The sequence below is a fragment of the Heterodontus francisci genome, chromosome 8 (genome assembly GCF_036365525.1).
Source record: "Heterodontus francisci isolate sHetFra1 chromosome 8, sHetFra1.hap1, whole genome shotgun sequence".
In the NCBI taxonomy this organism is placed as follows: Eukaryota; Metazoa; Chordata; class Chondrichthyes; order Heterodontiformes; family Heterodontidae; genus Heterodontus; species Heterodontus francisci.
The window spans coordinates 91,768,606-91,782,896 of NC_090378.1; the positions used below are offsets into that span (position 1 = coordinate 91,768,606).

Here is a 14,291-nt window from a genome sequence, read left to right on the forward strand (position 1 = left end):
ACGAGTCTCCCTCCTGCTGTGAGCAGGAGTGTTAGGTGATCATTTAAATGACTGCCTGCAAGTTGAATCAAGCAGGCCTTGGGTGTTAAAAGGCACCCACCCAGCTTCCTTTTGCTGGCTGCCTGTTTTACAATGAGAAATGGTCAACTGGCAGTTGTAAATCATCCTTCCTCGTAAATTCAAACTTTTTTCTCCGAACAGCTGTTCCAAAAGCAGAGTTTTGTTCTGTATGAGAAAGGGAAATTTCTATATTTTATACAATATAATTTTTAAGTAGCTAGTTAAAATATAACTCAACCAAGGATTCATCCCCACCCTGGTTAACAGGTTCCTCAACTGTGTCAGACCCATTTCCCGCACTTCTGCTCTTTCCCCCCTTCCCTTCCCTCCCAGAACTACGATAGGGTTCCCCTTGTCCTCACCTTCCATCCCACCAGCCTCCAAATTCAACGGATCATCTCAACCATTTCGCCACCTCTCAACAATCTTTCCCTCCATTCCCCTTTCAGCATTCTGAAGGCATCGTTCCTTCCACGATACCTTGGTCCACTTCTCTATCACCCTAACAATCCGTCCCCTTCCCACAGCACCTTTCCATGCAAGCGCAGGAGATTCAACACAAGGCCCCAAACAGTCCTTCCAGGTGTAAAAGCAATTTATGTGCACTTCTTTCAATTTAGTGTACTATATTTGCTGCTCACAATGCAGTCTGCTCTACACTGGGGAGACCAAATGCAGATTGAGCGACCACTTTGTAGAACATCTCCACTCAGTCCACAATCATGACCCCAAACTTCCAGTGGCCTGCCATTTCAAATCTCCACCTTGTTCTCACGCTGACCTCTCTGTCCTCGACCTACTGTAGTGTTCCAATGAAGCACAACACAAGATCAAAGAACAGCACCTCAGCTTTCCATGAGGCACTTTACAGCCTTCTGGACTCAACATTGAGTTCAACAATTTTAGACCGTGCATGTCAGGTGAACTCATCAATTGAGAATCAGGCCATATACAATACGTTTAGAGGGGAGGAGAAGAAAATAAGATTAGCGAAGACAAAATATGAAAATAAAATGGCAGTCAACATAAAGGGGAACCGAAAGATCTTGTACCGGCATGTGAATAGTAAGCAAGTAGTAAGCAGAGGCGTGGGGCCTATTAGGGACAAAGAGGCTAATAGACTTAATGAGTACTTTGCATCAGTGTTTACTAGGGAAATGGAGACTGACAAATATCAGTAGAAGCAGAGAGAGACAATGGATAGGATAAAAATTGAGAAGGGGAGGTACTAAAAAGACTGGCTACGTTTAGGGTAGATAAGTCATCTGATCCGAATGGTTTGCATCTCAGGTTGCTAAAGGAAGTGGGGATGTAGATAACGGAAGGGCTTGCCATAATCTTCCAATCTTCCCTAGATAAGGGGGAGGTGCCAGAGGATTGGAGAGTGGCAAATGTGACACGCTTATTCAAGAAAAGATGTAAGGACAGTCCTAGCAACTGCAGGCCCATTAGTTGGTTTTAGTAACAATAATCAGGGAAAGTATCAATGGACACTTAGAGAGGTTCAAGTTAATTAAGGATAGCCAGCATGGATTTGGAAAAGGCAGATCATGCTCAACTAATCTAATTGAATTCCTAATGAAGTAACAGGGAAGGTTGATGAAGGGAATGCGGTGAATGTTGTTTATATGGATTTTAAGAAAGCATTTGATAAGGTACCTCATAAAAGGCTGGTTAACAAAATTGAAACTCTTGGAATAGAAGATTTAGTATTCAATTGGATAAGAAATTGGCTTAAGGACAGAAAATCGTAGTAAATGGCTGCTTTTCAGGATGGTGGACAGTGGTGCTCCCCAAGGGTCAGTGCTGAGATCCCTATATATAAATGACTTGGATCTTGGAATAAAGAGTAGATTCTCAAAATTTGCTCATAACCCTAAACATGGAGGTGTGACAAACAGTGAGGATGATATAAACTGCCTGCAACAGGACATAGATAGGCTAGCAGAATGGGCAGAGATGTGGCAAATGGAATTTAATACTGAAAAGTGTGAGCTAATGCATTTTGGCAGAAGAAATAGAGAGGGGGCAATATATACTTAATGGCACAGGTCTAAAGTGTGTGCAGGAACAGAGGGACATAGGGCTGCATGTGTATAGATCTTTGAAGGTGGCAGGATATATTGGGAGGATAGTAAAGCATATGGAATTTTGGGCTTCATATATAAAGGCCTTGTGTACAAAAGCAGGGAACTAATGGTACAAGGACTAGAGGACGTAAATTGAAAGTTTTGGGCAAAAGATGCAGGCGGAATATGAGGAAGATGATTTTTACACAGCAGGTGGTAATTACCTGGAGATGATCAATGACTTCAAGAGGAAGTTGGATGGCCACCTGAGAGAAATAGACTTGCAGGGCTACGGGGATCGAGCCAGGGAGTGGAACTGACTGCATAGCTCCGTGGAGAGCCAGCATGGACTCAATGGGCCAAATGGCCTCCTTCTGTGCCATAAATGACGCTATGACTCTGCCCCCATTTTGATTCCTATTCCTTCCATGTTTCAGCCTTAATCTTGTTTTTTTCTTTTTGTCCTCTCGTTTTTGCTTTCAGACAGCAGTTTTTCAGTATTCTGCCATTGACACCTCCTCTAGGGCACATCTTTTGTTTCTTGACTTGTCCCATTACCACTCCCTTTGGCTCTGCACTGACTCTTTTGCTGTTTAATGTCTCCCATCTTCCATCATATCACAGACCTCCCCTTTTGTTGTTCTTCCACCCTCCCCCTTTTGACCTACTTAAAATGTTACATTTCTAACTTTTACCAGTTTTGATGAAGGGTTATCAACCTGAAATGTTAACTCCGTTTTTCCCTCCATAGATGCTGCCAGACCTGCTGAGTATTTCCAGCATTTTCTGTTTTTATTTTAGTTAAAATAGGAGGGTTTCATTACCAAACTTCAAAATGGCTATCTATAAGACAGAAACCACACCATCTGAACCAACCATTACTGAGATACATCGAACAAGAAATGTGATGGAATATAGGTATAATAGGCTTAATTAGGTTGGATTTAGATATAGTTAATACATTATACCTTTAAGAATTAAAGATTGAATAAATGGTCAGTTTTCAAGACTCACTGACATTCCCCTTTAAGAAAGTAGAGGTAAAAAATTTCAAGGTCCCTGTAAGAGTAGAATTTCTATTGCCAAGGACTTGGAAGATAAACACACACATTGAAATATCCTGTGTGACATCAGTAAGAGGTAGCAACAAACTTAATTAGTTTATGGGGTTGTTGATGCAGACAGATCGGCTCAAAAGGTTGCTTTAAGGTACCATAAAAAAGGCAATTATAGAAAATAAAACAAATGGAATGGACTTACAGGAACAAGAGGTCAAGTAAACACAATTATAAACATTTTGAACCAGATAAATGCTCACAGCCTCAAGGGTAGGAGAATTCCAAAAAAACATTAAGTGGAGAGTTAGTTACTGATACTACCAAATATGGATCTTGAAATCAAGAAAAACACAGAGGTAACATCGATATGCTAAGAGGTCATATGACACCTTAGAAACAATATAAACATAAGAGTTCTGAAGCAAAAAATTAGAAGAGTTGAATTCCTCAAACAATACTCATCACCCTATGCCTTACTCGGGGAATTTAAGGTAAAAGTTTACTTTAAACTTTGATGGATATTCAAAGATAATTTGCTGTAACATTAGCAAGGTTAAATTTTTAGATTCTATGTTGGAAATAAGATTAAGTGTTATATCTCAATATTTGATATTGTAATATACTTATCCACTTAGAAGTGTATTGTATGCTAAATTATTTAATATATAAAAGTTAATAAATCGCCTCATGTAGTATTCTGTATACAACTACAAGAACCCCCTCTCTGTGTCTCTTTAGGTGGAGAGATACTTATTGAAGAGAGTTTCCCAGACCCTTATAACGTCTGGGATATTTATGACTTAGCCATAATTATTAAAAATAGACTATCCGAAAGATGACAATATTCTCTGTTAGTTTTCTTTCTTTGAGGGAAAGCTAGTTCAATTCTTTGGACCCAAATAAGTGTCTATAAGAATTCATCTGGTTTGAACTTAATTAAAGGAGATTCATAGAGATGTACTCCTGATTTGACTTAGTCCCTATAAAGGGGCTAAAGTCATAAATCATTTCAGAAAGACTTGCTCCTTACCACAGAATGCAAACAACACCCACTCATGTCTTTGAATAACTGCCAATTCTTTCTTCAGAGGTATTTTTTAAATATCTGGAATCACAGTGTTTTCTCAAATCTTCAATTTAATTGAAAAATTAAAATGAGCTCAAATAAATGTACTCCATCATAAATACAGGTAGCCAAAATCAATGACAATCAAGGCAAATTATAAATGCCAAATGAGTTTGCTTAAGTATCAGTGTACTTAAATGATCCAATAGTCTCCTACAAATTCAACATAAAAGGAAAATAATGACATAGTCGAGAATAGGCCACTATAGTCAAAAAAGAACTTAGAATAATGTAGATGAGAAAAACTGAAGAGCGACTATAACTATTTGCCATATGACAAGTCTAGCGTATTCAGTTACATCTGGAACACTCAAACATTCTGTAAGCAAGATACTTTGTATTCACTTAAGCTATGCATAAGGTCACAAAATGATACTGATTTGCAGCAGAAAATATTCACATTCAAAATTGTGTACTAGCATGCATAATCCTCATGTAGTTGTATTCCATTTGGGCTTTCATTGAGTGGTATCCATTTGTTTTCTGTTGCACAGATGTTTGAATGGAGGGGTCTTGACAGTTTGAATGTGGAAAGGATGTTTCCTCTTGTGGGAAAATCTAGAACCGGGGTCACGCTTTAAAAGTAAGGGGTCGCACATTTAAGACAGATGAGAAATTTTTTCTCAGAGGGTTGTAAGTCTTTGGAACTCTCTTCCTCAAAAGGCAGTGGGAGCAAAGTCTTGGAATATTTTTAAGGCAGAGGTAGATAGATTATTGATAAGCAAGGGGGTGAAAAGTTATTGGAAGTAGGTGGGAATGTGGAGTTGAGGTTACAATCAGATCAGACATGATCTTGTTAAATGGCAGAGCAGGTTCGAGGGGCCGAGTGGCCTACACCCACTCCTAATTCTTATGAATCAATCAATCAATGGCACTGTCTACTCTGGCAATAGTACATCTTTCAAATCAGCCAGTCAACCTCTCCTGATACATGCTGGTGGTGATTTTAGTATTTTTACCAGCATACAAAACAGGACTTGTATACCCTGCATAAAGAAGTATTGAACTGCAAAATAACCAAATCTTTGAGTTTTCTGTCATTGCCAGAAGAAACCTTTTATTGCCACTGACTACATAATGCAGATGATACTCCAGGAGATGCCAGAACAATTGACAGCTTCATTGATGAAGAATGTCCTTCTTGGTAAGGAAGAATCAGGTCTGTCGCCAGCAAGGTGTGGACTCTCCCATTGCCTGACAGTTCCTCATTCTTTCCCTACTGTTCATCTTAATCCTCCAATATAGCCAGCCAGGACAAATCTGTTAATGCACCCATGCTGATTAATGGTTGGAACAGCCAAGTTGCTCTTGACAATCTCTTGTCCTGCAGTGAACCTTTGCTTATTTTCCCTGCTGCATTAACACCATTACTGCAGCAGACATCATTAATTCAATGTGGGCTATAAGACAAACATGAGTAAATATGCACTTTTATCTTTGCTGTTTAACAAGCCCAAAACTATTAATGCCAGGTCTATGCACTAATCTGGTTTGAACCTGGGATCATTTTATGGAGTGTGGCCAAAAATAAATACTCTTAATACTATCAAGTCAAATGACTACACATTAATGCACATTTTACATGTGTAAATATGTGTATAACAAAATAATTTCATACCCTTATGAGAATTAATGAACACAAACTAAAACAGGGTGATATCACAGCTGTTCTACTTGCCTGGAGGAGATTGGGATAGAACTAACTTCCAAGAAGAACAAAAGGGTGAAGCAATACCAATACTGAGCTGAGATATAGAGCTTGTGCAGGAAAGAAATACCCTGCTTTGCTGAGTCAAGCTCTCCATATACTCTCAAATAGCATTTGGATGCATAGTAAGCAGGGACCTGCTAATATCAACCACTGGATACAGAACAGAATTTTTATCCTCTGGAAGTCAGAGCCTAAATGCAGCAGAAAAATGCTGCATCAGATACTGTGTGCCCAAAATTGAACAAATTCTCACTAGATGAATAAACTTCCTCATTCATAAACACAATCGCCTCAAGAAGCTAGAGTGCATTTCTTTTTATTCAGTTCATGGGATGTGGGCGTCAATAACAAGGCCAGCAGTTTTTGCCTATCCTTAATTGCCCTTTGAGAAGGTGGTGGTGGTGAGCTGCCTTCTTGAACCACTGCAGTCCATCTGCTGCAGGTACACCCACAGTGATATTAGGAGGGCAGTTCCAGGATTGTGTTCCAGCAACAGTGAAGGAATGGCGATATATTTCCAAGTCAGGATGGTGTGGGGCTTGGAGGGGAAACTGCAGAAGGTGCTGTTCCCACTCGTCTGCTGCCCTTGTCCTTCTAGGTGGAAGGAGTCGTGGATTTGGAAGGTGCTGTCAAAGGAGGCATGGTGAGTTGCTGCAGTGCATCTTGTATATGGTATGCACTGCTGCCACAGTTCATTGGTGGTGAAGGGAATGTATGTTTAAGGTGGTGGATGGGGTGCCAATCAAACAAGCTGCTTTTTCCTGGATAGTGTCAAGTTTCCTGACTGTTGTTGGAGCTGCAGTCATTGAGGCAAGTGGTGGGTATTCCATCACACTCCTGACTTGTGCCTTGAAGATGGTGGACAAGCTTTGGGGAATCAAGAGGTGGGTTATTCATCGCAGAATTTCTAGCCTCTAACCTGCTCTTGTAGCCACAGTATTTATGTGGTTGCTCCAGCTCAATTTCTGGCCAATGGTAACCACCAGGATGTTGATAGGGAGGGATTTGGCAATGATAATGCCACTGAATGTCAAGCAGACATTGTTGGATTCACTCTTGTTGGAGATTGTAATTGTCTGGCATTTGTGTGATGCAAATGTTACTTGTGTGATTGCCTTTAAGAATCCCTTTAAGAACTTAGCATGCTAATGAGCTAAGTCCAAGACATAGTCATGTGACTCAAAGCCAGAGTCACTCTATGACTGTAACACCTAGAGGCAGGACCTGTAAAAAGTTCGCTCTGTATCGCATATAAGAGTTAGCTGTTTGAGATCTTCAACAACTTGGACTCCACGCACCTTATTTATGCTGCTTCAGACAACATAAAAATTAAAGACCACAGGGAAAACGACTTTAAAAACTAGCTTCCTATAGCTGAGAGAGAGAAAGTTAAAAAGAAAAAATACTGTCTAAAACAGGGAAACAAGAAAACACGTACCTCAAGCTGTAGAAGACAGAGCGCTGAATGACACGCTGCAGATCGATCACTGCGATCGGTTGAATCATTGTCCTGACAGTCCAAAAAATCTCGTTGAAAAAAAACCTTGAAGGGCTTGCAAAGTTGATTTTTTTTTTAAAAAGGCTCAGCAAAAGAAAAAAAAACAGGGAAAACCCAATCCCTATCTCAGGCTGATTGATTGTTGTCAAAGGCTCCCCCAGGCTGATCGAGGTCCACGCCATTACAAGAGATGCTCAATAGCAAAAAGCTCAGGAATCCTCCATTCACGTAGCCTGTGGCTAAAGTTTAAAAAAAATAACCGAACCACTCAAGCGTGAAGAAGTTTCATTCACTCAGCCGAAGTTTAAAAAAAACTCAAAATCACTCAAATGTGAAGAATTGCCTCTTGAACAGCTGTATAAACAAACTCTAGCAGAAAAAAGAACACATGAAAGGCCTATTTCACAACTGAGTAAACAGACAGACTAGAGTGTTGGAAGCTAGGTAACTAGACTAGTGCTGCTAAACACCTGCTCCTGTCAAAGCAGCCAAGAGAGTTTTTTTTAAAAAGGTAAAACAGTACAGACTCATAGAATAAGTCTTAAAGCAAATTTTAAAGCAAAAGAACAGCAGGAAGATGGACACCACATTTCCCAGCATGAACTAGAAGGCTGTGAACATCCAATCCGAGTTCCAACCATTCAAACAAAGAATGCAACTATGTTTTACAGACCAAATAATTGGAGAACTATAAAACAGGCTGTGAAAATACTACTAGCAATTGGAAATGAGGGATGACACAGGATAAACACCTCTGGATTATTGGAAATGAGGGATGACACAGAAACACCACCTCTGGATTATCCGAAGAGGAACAGAAAGATCGCGCAAAGATATGGAAAGTGCTAGAAGATTAGCTTCGATTGGGAGCGAATTTTCTAATCCACCGCCGAGAATTGAGGTCCTACAGGCAACAGCCACAGGAATCAATAAACCAGTTCGTCAGTAGATGCCGTAGTAAGGGCAATGAATGTGACTTCTCAGAAACTGAGCTGTCAGACCGAATAATGGAGCTGGTGATTGTATCAACACCCATTGAAGCGTTTCAGAAAGACCTCTTGGGCTAAAAGCAAGATCACAGCATCGAAGCATTGCTGGAAGATGGCAGGAAATACAAAGCTATTGTAGCTGGAAAACAGGACCGGCAAGCACTAGATGAAGCCAACAGTATCGGCACCATAACCAGGTCGAAAAGAGCAAGCAAGCTGTGTGGTAAGTGCGGTTCGTCCCACTCGCCGCGACGCTGTCGTGCATTTCAAGACCTGTGCAAGGTGTGCAGTGCAAAAGGACACTGAGCCCACCTATGCAAGAAATCTGGCTCCGAAGGCGCAGCTGGAAGTCACAGTAGCGTGCAGACAAACAGAAGACTGGCACAAAAACAGAGCAACAGCAGCAGGGAGAGCTCCAGAGACCAGCATAAATGCAAGCCAATACACTAAGTCCACGGTGAAAAAGACCTGAGATAAGACTCAGAGAAGCAAATCTCAGCCAAAAGACGAATAGGCATTCCACATTGTGAACTTGACACATCACGTTCATGAAGTCAAACGACTGGAAGCTTTCGCCACTATTAACATCACGTGCCCAAAGAAAGCTGGCAAACAGACACTCAGGTTGAAGAGCGACACCGCAGCTAGTGCAAATAGCGTACGAGTCCAAATCCGCAATGATATATACCAGAGTCATTGGAAATCAGTGACACAACCGACAATTGCCAAATTATCTGTATACAACGAGTCACCTATCCCGTACAGCAGCACATTAACCATGCAATGCAGCTATGGCAAGTGGGCATGGAAACCACACACATTCTACCTAGTAGACACCAGCAGAACAGCAGTGGCAGAACTACCAGTGTGCAAGGACCTCATCATACCTATTCACAAGAGCATTGCCAAGGGGAAATCTGCAAGGACTGGAACCCGCTTACAGACTCTGACCAGCATCAAACGGTGAAGTCTGGAAATCCAGCAACAGTACAACTATGCCGTGCCTTCACTTCTGCTCTCAAGAGAACTGCAGCACCAAAGCCAGCCAGAACAGACAGATACTTCTATAAGGCCGAGGTACTCTTCCCCCAACAAGTCCTCGACCTTGAGCCCCAAGCCTTCAAACACAGAAGATAAGGAGTGGAGAAAGACACGCAATGTCCTGAAGAGGCAGAAGAGAAACAAGTTGAAGCAACGTCTATTGGCTCTTCGAGATAAGGTGCCGGAACATTCTAAGAACGACAATGCCACAAAAGTGGTCATCTTGAGTGAAGCAACAGAGTATGTTAGCAGGCTGAAGGCAGAGCAAAAAAAAGAATGCTGAGAGGGAGAAACTTCAGCAAGAACAGCAACAGATGAGATGTAAATTCGTCAAGCAAGAGTTGTCAGACCACCAAGATGATATATGGACTTCTTAGCCTCTAAATTTATAACTTTCACAATCTCCATCCATGTGTAAGTAATTTTGATGTTATCCAATTTTATGTATTTTTACTTTTAGCATATGAGACTTCATCTTTGGAAAGAAAGGGGATGTTGTTTTATTGCCTTTAAGAGTGATGTCCCTTTAAGAGCTTAGTATGCTAATGAGCTAAGTGCCAGGATGTGACTCGAAGCCAGAGTCACACTGTAGCCAACAGAGGCAGGTCGTGTAAATAATTAGCTATGTACTGTAAATAATAGTTGTGAATAAACCTGTGAGACCTTCAACAACCTGGACTCCACACATCTCATTTATGTTGCATCAGACAACATAAAAAGAACCCATTGCATTACTTGCCACTTACCAGCCCAAGGCTCAATGTTGTCCACGTCTTGCTGCATATGGACACAGACTGCTTCAGTATCCGAGGAGTCGTGAATAGTACTGAACATCGTACAATCAGTGAACATCCCCACTTCTGACCTTATGATAGAGAGGTCATTGATGAAGCAGCTGAATATGGCTGGGCCTAGGACACCACCCCGAGGAACTCCTGCAGCAATATCATAGGGCCGAGATGATTGGCCTCCAACAACCACAATCACCTTCCTTTGTGCTAGGTATGACTCCAACCAGCGGAGAGTTTTCTCCCTCATTCCCATTGACTTCAGTTTGGCTCAAGCTCTTTGATGCCACACTTGGTCAAGTGCTGCCTTGATATCAGGGCAATCACTCTCATCTCACCTCTTGAGTTCATCTCTTTTGTTCACGTTTGGACCAAGGCTGTAATGAGATGAGATGAGGTGAGGAAATGGGTGGCCCTGGTGAAATGCAAACTGAGCGTCTAAGAGCAGGTTGTTGCTGTTTAAGTGCCGCTTGATCGCAATGTCACCAACACCTTCCATCACTTTACTGATGATCAATGGCCAGATGAGGTTTGTCCTGCTTTTTGTGGACAGGACATACTTGTGAAATTTTCCACATTGTCGGGTAGATGCCAGCATTGTAGCTGTACTGGAACAGCTTAGCTAGGGGTGCGGCTATTTCTGGAGTACAAAGTCTTCAGTACTACAGCTGGATGTTGTCAGGGCTCATAGCCTTTGCAGTATCCAGTGCCTTCAGCTGTTTGATATCACGTGGAGTGAATCAAATTGGCTAAAGACTGGCATCTGTGATGCTGGGGACCTCAGGAGGAGGCTTTGATGGATCATTAACTCAGCACTTCTAGTTGAATATGGTCACAAATGCTTCAGCCTTTTCTTTTGCACTGATGTGTTGGGCTCCTTCATCATTGAGGATGGGGCTATCTGTGGAGCCTCCTCCTCTGGTTAGTTGCTCAATTGTCCACCACCATTCACGACTGGATGTGGCAGGACTGCAGAGCTTTGATCGATCCGTTGGTTGTGGGATCACTTAACCCTGTCTATTGCATGATGCTTCTGCTGTTTGGCATGCAACTAGCCCTGTGTTGTTGCTTCACTGGGTTGACACCATTTTTACGTATGCCTGCTCCTGCTATGCTTTCCTGCACTCTTCATTGAATCAGGGTTGATCCCTTGACTTTATGGTAATGGCAGAGTAAGAGATATTTTCAGCCATGAGGTTACAGATCGTGGCTGAATACAATACTGCTGCTACTGATGCCTCATGGATGCTCAGTTTTGAGCTGCCAAATCTGTTCTGAATTTATCCAATTTAGCACAGCGATAATGCCACAGAACATGATGGAGGGTATCCTAAATGTGAAGATGGGACTTCGTTTTCACAGGGACTGTGCGGTGGTCACTCCCACCAATACCGTCATGGACCAATACCGTCATGGTGGGAGTGTTGTCACCTGCACAGTAATGACAAGGTCTAGTAGTTTTTACCTCTTTTTGATTCCCTCACCACCTGCCGCAGATCCAGTCTAACAGCTATTTCCTTCAGGTCTCAGCCAGCTTGGTCAGTAGTGGTGTTACCGAGCCACTCTTAGTGATGGACATTGAAGTCCTCCACCCAGAGCACATTCTGTGCCATTGCCACCCTCAGTTCCTCTTTCACATGGCGTTCAACATGGAGGAGTACTGATTCATCAGCTGAGGGAGGCTGGTAGGTGGTAATCAGCAGGAGGTTTCGTTGCCCATGTTTGACCTGATGCCATGAAATTTCATGAGAAGAATGAAAAGTGCTCTTTGACAGGCAAGGTCGAGACTGAAGTATAACATACACTTTTTTTCATCTGGATAGAAACTAAAACACATTTGCCGTGTGGGGGCACAAATGTAATTATTGAATACTGTAAGCAGTTACAAATATTTGCTGCATCATATATTGGTTTCAAGAGTTCGATTTGAAAGACAGCTCACCTACCAGCAAAAACAAGCGGATAAAAATGAATGCAAAATCTAGAATTTTATATCATCTTCTTGCTCAGTGACCAATGAGAACATAGCGGTATGTTTGTTGCTGAACAATCTTATTTCTTCAAAGATGAATTGCTTTTGAAGCTGTACTAAGGAGTGTCAGAGCAAACTGTTAATTGAGCTTCAGCTGCATACAGTAGGCATAGATATGTTCCAGTTTTAATTTTGAATATTTCTGCAATTGAAATGTCTTGTTTCATTAACTGTAAGCTCAACAGGAGGATTTGTTTGCCTTCTCAATTTTTGTATCCTCTTTTGCATGTGCCACTTTGCATGCTGCACAGTGTTTCAGTTAAAGGAATATTTTATATATTTTAATAATTTTAAACAAGTCTCATCCAGTTCAGATGTTGAGATAAGGTCAGAGCTGGACCTATTCATGCTACACTCATAAGCTGGATTTCTGAACAGACAATTGTTTATGCATGAGAATGGGATTCGCATTTTCTGCAACCTAATCGTGCAGATTTTGAATGTTTGTATCACCGCCATACTGTAGCAGCATACAGGCTTGATATTGTTACCACCGAGGCAGTAGTAATGCACTGCTAGATCAGTGCTATAAATGAGAAGGGTATAATAGAAAAATGTAATAAAAATACCACCCCACCATTTTTCAGCTAAACATATTTTATCCTCTTCTCTTGCTGTAAAACAAAATTTATTAGACAAAATCTGCTTTCTAATTGTTGGATTTTTCAACAGATCCAGTAGGTGCACCTGATCAGAATGATTAACTGAACTGATTTTGAGCTGAAGTTCTTCATATTTGAAAGAAACCATTGTTTTGCCCATTTTTAAGGAATGCCGACAAAGTAGGAATGCAGTTTTTACAGTAGGCCAACAAACACCTCACTGTTTATCTGAAGCCTCCGAAGAATAAGAGACAGCAGGTGAGAGTTTTTGTATTTGGTGGGTGGCAAGGTTAACAGATGGAAGGTGGGTGTCAATTCTCCAGAGCTGAAGTGTTAGAACATAGGTAGCTTCATGCTTTGTCGCAGTGATAAAAATTGCACAAAAGCAAGACTTTGCATTCCATTAAATTCTCCCTTCTAGCTTCAGAAAGTTATTAAAATTGAACTTATCTATCGACACTTTTTAACCATTTAATTTTTAGATTAGAATATTTTCAAGATCAGAAAAAGTAGTTTACCATAGAAAAGGTTTAAGCTGACCAGATGTTACACAATTTATAACATTTTATAATGCAGACCCAACTTACTATGCTTGTGCATAAACCTTTTCAACAGAGTGACTCCTGCCTTAATATGTGTACTGTACTACAAATTCAATGGCCTGCAAGCCATGATAAGCATCAGTCTGAACTGTCAAGGCAGCATTTGAAGCCAATACTGCAAAAAAATATGGGCACAGCCAAATCAATATTTACTTTCAAAGCAACATTTATTACTTTGCAGAATGAAAAATTAATACAAACTACTTTATACAATTTTATTTAATACTTTGGAGCTTTGCTAGTAGTGCCATTCAGTTTGTCAACATATTGTCAATAGTAAAAAATGCCTCTGACTCATTCCAACTCAAGCATAGTAACCATAGCAACAACGAAGGCTCAGGGACATATTTGCTTAGCTCTCTCATCTCTTTTAAAACAATGAATTTTAGAAAACCAGTAGAGTATGCAGATGTCAAATCTTAGAAAAATGAACCATTGCATCAGATGCTAAAATATTGCACGTACTTTTATTGCATGCACTAATATTTTACTGCAATTACCTGTCTAGGGCCAGTTCAAAAGAGAAGTTACTATGCTGCTCCTGAATGACATAATTACTACATTTCCTATTAACTGTCAAAACCAAACAGTGGTAAATACAGCACACAGGAACACAAAATATCAACTTTTCAATTAAAGTTTACATTGTGCTGCGTTGCATTTATAATGGCACTGAAATAAAGTGCCTTTGTACACCTCGTTCAACATTTTTGGT

At 40.9% G+C, this 14,291-nt stretch overlaps 1 protein-coding gene across 1 annotated transcript in view; it reads right to left on the minus strand.

Annotated features, from left to right (window-relative positions):
* Window positions 1-14,291, minus strand: part of cdc73 (cell division cycle 73, Paf1/RNA polymerase II complex component, homolog (S. cerevisiae)) — a 455,163-nt gene that overhangs the window by 58,241 nt on the left and 382,631 nt on the right. The gene's annotated exons all lie outside the window — the stretch shown is intronic.